The sequence below is a fragment of the Squalius cephalus genome, assembly GCF_949319135.1.
Source record: "Squalius cephalus genome assembly, chromosome: 23".
Taxonomy (NCBI): Eukaryota; Metazoa; Chordata; class Actinopteri; order Cypriniformes; family Leuciscidae; genus Squalius; species Squalius cephalus.
In genome coordinates, this window is record NC_137144.1 from 3,785,889 (window position 1) to 3,791,760 (window position 5,872).

A 5,872-nucleotide genomic window follows, 5' to 3' on the forward strand; every position below is an offset into this window, starting at 1 on the left:
GGCCTACCAAGAAAGTCATTGGTCACTATCTTCCTCCTCCTGTGCACTGAAACCACTGAAGTCTTCTCCTTCTGTGTCGGAGTTGAATATCCTCAGAATTGCTTCATCTGATATTGGATCATTGTCGCTCTCGTCACTTTCATCCGGAGGCAAATTCCCTGCTGAGCTCATGCTGCCCTCTTCAACATGCAGCAGTCCAGCCTTTCGAAACCCGTTGATGATAGTGGATTTTTTGACAATGCTCCACGCTGTCAGGACCCACTGGCAGACTTGACCATAAGTTGCTCTTCGCATGCGGCCCGTTTTAGGGAAGGATTTCTCCCCACTTGTCATCCAAGCCTCCCACTGAACACGGAGCGCCACCTTAAATGCACGATTTACACTGATGTTGAGTGGCTGCAAATACTTTGTTGTGCCCCCAGGAATCACAGCTGGAATTGAGTTTGTCCTCTTGATGGCTTCTTTCACCGAATCTGTTATGTGGGCCCTCATGCTGTCCAAAATGAGCAATGCCTTGTTCCTGTGAAAGAATCCTCCCGGTCGCTTGCCGTAACACTCCGTATGCCATTCATGCATTAGGCTTTCCGTCATCCATCCTTTCTTGTTGACTTTCACAACAATTCCTCTCGGGAATTTTTCTTTTGGCATCGTTGTGCGTTTAAAAATCACCATCGGTGGAAGCTTTTCTCCCGATGCCGTGCAGCTCAGAACACAGGTGAAGTGAGTTTTTTCATGCCCAGTTGTTTTCAGCGTGACGGATGATTCGCCTTTCCTGTTGACAGTCCGAGTGAGAGGCAGGTCAAATGTCAGAGGAACCTCATCCATATTTATGATGTCGTGCGGGCCAATGGAATGCTCCGCTATCTTTGCATCAGTGAATTTGTGGAAGTTTTAAACTTTTTCCTCGTAGTCGGGAGGGAGCTGCTGACACAGACTCGTCCGTACCCTGATGGACAGGCCTTTACGTCTCATAAATCTGAGACACCACGATGGTCCACCTCTAAAATCCTCAAACTTCATTGCGGTGGCGATTGTTTTGGCTTTCAGTCGGATCTGCACAGTTGAAACACCTCGGCCGTCTGCTCTCTGTGTGTTGACCCAGTCTTCGAGCTCATTTCCTAGTTCGGGCCATCTGCTTTTCTTCCCTCTGAAAGCTTTAGTTGTCTTTTTGCACTGAGTCAATTCCTCACACTGCTGTTTCTAACGTCTTATCATCGACTCATTAAGACCAAGCTCCCGTGCAGCAGCTCTATTTCCTTTTCCAACAGCCAGATCAATCGCCTTCAACTTGAAAGCTGCATCATATGCAATTCTTCGTGTCTTTGCCATGATGAGGGTGACAAAATGACTACCGTAATCAGAATGATGGGAAGTTTGAGCGTGCTCGATTTAATCTAAACAGTAAACAAAAAAGTTGTTTAACCCGTTCGGCAATTTCATTGGTCTAATGAAAGCTTCATGCTTTGTTGAAAGTGTCAACAATGAAAATATAAAAGGTATTTTGCATGTTCTACACAGTCAAGCATGTTTTCATATTCAAGGTCTGTTCTAAAAGTATCTGGACTGGTTATGAATCTCCACACAAGATCATGAAACGTGAACAAGCTCTAATATGTCTCCATCTTTAACAGCCTGTTTCTTCTCCATTTGATGATTTCAGACACACATGAGGCTTCATGATAGATGGAGTGACACCATGAACTCTGATTAGAGATTCACAATCAGTCCTGATACTTTCTGAACAGACTCATGATTCATGATCTTACTTTAGTGATGGCGCTTCATCTAGTGGAAGTGTAGCAGTGATGATGGTCACATGACTGAATATGGACACAGAGATGGACGTTCATCTGCACATCCTCAGTGTCTCAGGAGTCACAATAAAAATACTAAATAAAGTCATGATTCTGTAACTCTAGTGTATATTAGTTTGTTATCAGCACAAGCTGTTGTAAATCCTGCCCACTTCTTTGCATTGTCAGCACATGCTTCAGTGCTCTGAGAGTGTTTATAGTGCTGTGAGTTTAACACTTCATGACTGAGAGCAGAACACAATCTTCATCATCACACAAGACTAAACTACAGCAATGAACACAATCAACATCTTCATCTGGACTCTCTGTCTGTGCATTCATGGTAAATATATTTTATAAAAATTTAGCAAAATGTGCAATCACATCTAATTTACAATCATAGTAATGACTAAACTGTCTAATTTCAGAGATCTGGGGACAAGTGACAGTGACTCAGAATCCAGCAATAAAATCCGTCAAACAAGGAGAAACTGTTACGATCAGCTGTAAAACCAGTCAGCTGATTTCTCGCTGTGGCAACTGTGTGTCTTGGTATCAGCAGAAACGTGGAGAAGCTCCTAAACTCCTGATTTATTACATAAGCAGCCTTTATACTGGAACTCCATCTAGATTCAGTGGCAGTGGATCTAACTTTGGCAGTGATTTTACTCTGACCATCAGTGGAGTCCAGACTGAAGATACAGGAGATTATTACTGTCAGAGTGCACACTATATCAGTAGTAAATGGGTGTTCACACAGTGATAAAGAGTCGTGCAAAAACCTCTGTCAGTCAGACGTCACAGTGACTGCACTGATACAGCTGAGAGAAACTGCAGCTGCTGATGGAGGATCACAAACTACACAATATCAAACCTTTCACAGACTTTATTTATGAATTAATTATTATGATGTAAGTGTCACGGGTGACAAAATGCTGGGAAAAGCGGAACCTTTGTTTTCTTTCCATGTTCCCCGGGGGGAATTATTTTGGTGTAACGCCTCACTCCGGTTCCGGGTGTAGCGGAGATATTGTCCAAACTAATTACCGCCGATGCACGACAGGTGTGAGGGAGAGAGGAGCGGTGTTTCACAGGCTTTCCGCTTCACAAGAGGAGGATAAAAGAGCCATTCGAAGTCGAGTTGAGGTCGAGGTTGGAACTGGTAAAAGTCAATCGGTGTTCAGTTGATCAGTTGTTTGGCTGGGTCTTTGTCGTTGTGTTTTGGGGTAGAAGATCTCCTGTTTGAGTGCTTACAATTGATGCTGTGATCCTGGAAATTTGTGTAAGTGAAGAACTGCCATTGGAGTCTGTCGTTTAGAACTGTTTGTGGAATACTACTGGATTGAACTGCTGCTTGGATCTGCGCTGGAAGAGGAAGGAAGAAAGATAAGTGAATTAATTTCATCATTGAATCAAATGTAAAGCTTGAAGAAAAGACTGTGAATGTGAAATTTACTGTTGAGGAGGACATCTGTTTCAGATACATTGGAGAGGAATTGAGAGTTGAATATTCCCGTTGAAATGCATGGATGAAGCGAGGCTTCTGATCAGCCTTACTGTGTGAGTGATTTGCAGTTGTTTGCCTTACCTGATGCACGTCGAATTAATGCTGTGGATTTGTAGTGAACACGAGTGCTATGCTGAGAAGAGTCTTCCAACGCCTGCTTTCATTCTTGTGAGATGATCTACTGGTCTCCATCTAAATCCCAGAACGATACAACTGAACTGGTGAAGTAATGCTTTGTATTGTCCTCTCTTCCACTGAATATTGTCGTGAAGTAATTCCTCATTGAAGGCTCCTGTTAATCCTCTCCCTCTCTCTGAAAGTACAAGTCTCGTGAAGAACCGTATGGCTGTGGAAAAGTCTGAATCGTTATACTTACTGACCGAGCTCTGAAGATGTACAACATCGCTGGTAAAGCTGCCTATTGAGTCTCTCGCTAATGTCTGATAAAAGTGTGTGATGTTAAGAGAAGAAACCTTACCTGTTACCTACCGTCTGAGTCCTGCAGATGTGCAGCAACGCTGTGAAGTGAGTTTTAAAGTCACAATTCCCTCTCACGTCATGATAAGAGAAGCTGCTGTTAAGAGAAGAAATCTTACCTGTTATCTCCCGTCTGAGTCCTGCAGATGTGCAGCAACGCTGTGAAGTGAGTTTTAAAGTCACAATTCCCCTCTCACGTCCTGATAAGAGAAGCTGCTGTTAAGAGAAGAAACCTTACCTGTTACCTACCGTCTGAGTCCTGCAGATGTGCAGCAACGCTGTGAAGTAAGTTTTAAAGTCACAATTTCCCTTTTCATGTCCTGATAAGATAATCTGCTGTTGGGTGAAGAAACATTACTTGTCACTTACCGTCTGAGACCTGCAGATGTACAGCAACGCTGTGAAGTGAGTTTTAAAGTTACGATTTCCCTTGCATGTCCTGATAAGAGAATCTGCTGCTGGGCGAAGAAACATTGCCTGTTACTTACCGTCTGAATCCTGCATATGTGCAGCGACGCTGTGGAGTAAGCCTTCCCAGCCACTATTACACCATTGGGTCTCGAAGACAGTGAATAATCGATCCAGCGGCTACTCCGGTCGAATAGCCTTAGAAGACAAGAGTTGCTTATTCTTTCCTCAAGTTGATTATCATTCAATAAAGATTGTTACTTGTGAACTAAATTACTTGCCTCCTCCTTTGTCCGTCTGTTACGTGCCTGTGGTGTCGGCTCCTCACGGTGGTGTCTGGAGTCAGGGGCGGCTGGTCATCCGAGTCCGCCCCGGCCTGCACCGGTGACATAAGTAAACATGGAACATACAATCTAATATCCCCTACTAAACTGGACTAAAATGTGTAGAAAATGTGGTAACGCTTCAGAATACTGTTTCTTACTGCATAACTAATAAGGAATTACTGACAAACTAATGGGTAATTCTTCATTAACTACTTCACTACTGTTAACTACTAAGGAATATGTGTTAACTAATCAGTATGTAATAGAATTTTATGATTTTGTTAAGTATCGGTTAGTTAATCAATAAATCATGAATTCTGTCATATCTCCTGAAGAACTACTATTAATTATCTACTAATTAAGGTTCAAGAAAAATAACTAAGAAGTAACTAATGAACAGTCATAAAAACTACATTGAGTTATTTACTAATGTTCTTACAGTTTTTCTCGATTGCTTAAACACATTTCTTGAAACTCTGTCTCGTATTCTCAAAACTGTAAACACAAATCCATAACGTCTCACCCAGTTCCCCAAAAATCATATTGTCCGGTCAAAATGAAGCTCTACACTCAAAACCATTCACTCGTGCTGAAAAAACGTCTCGGTTACGTATGTAACCCTCGTTCCCTGAGTAGGGAACGGAGACGTTACGTCGGATGACGACGAATGGGGTTTCGCTTAGAAATCCTATCATCTTCGAGTATATAAAACGAGCCAATGGCAAAGAAATGCCATGGGTCTGCGGAATTTGCATAGCGTATCTCCGCCCCACCCTGGGGGTATATAAGGAAGTGCGCTGGCAACATGCAGATATGTCTTCGCTGAGGAGCCGAGACTGAACTCAGGCGTTCCAGCGGTACAGCAGAAGTGGCAGGGAGACGTAACGTCTCCGTTCCCTACTCAGGGAACGAGGGTTACATACGTAACCAAGACGTTCCCTTTCGTTGTCACTCCGAGTTACGTCGGATGACGACGAATGGGGTTCCCAGTGTAATCACGCCACCTCTCGACTGTCTTCCAGTGCCCTGCGTAAGTCTGAGCTCCCTGTCGTGAGACTAGCACGGACGAAGGAGTCCTACTTAACACAGGAATACCAAGGTACACTGGGAAGCATATCCAGTGGAAATATGCAATCATGCCCAACCCGAAGGGGGGGACTTGGAATAGACATATGACCCCGAAGGGCTGCATACGGAGTAACACTGGGGTGTCCAGCCGCAGGTGGAATATTTCAACCCCAGGGGTGGCAAGGTGGCTTGCCAAGGGAAAGACACATGCTCAAAGAGGCTTACAGTGGAATACACATGTGGGGGTCGCCCAGAGGGGGAACCATGCACATGGAGGCACCTAGCCAAGCGCA

General features: G+C 43.9%; 1 long non-coding RNA gene across 1 annotated transcript; it reads left to right on the forward strand.

Moving 5' to 3' along the window:
* The first annotated feature begins 2,036 nt into the window (after nt 1–2,036).
* On the forward strand, nt 2,037–4,455 carry LOC307151189. The gene is made up of 4 exons (XR_013819840.1): nt 2,037–2,136; nt 2,222–3,825; nt 3,924–4,062; nt 4,225–4,455. It is a non-coding gene; the product is annotated as an uncharacterized lncRNA (long non-coding RNA).
* The last annotated feature ends 1,417 nt before the right edge of the window (nt 4,456–5,872 follow it).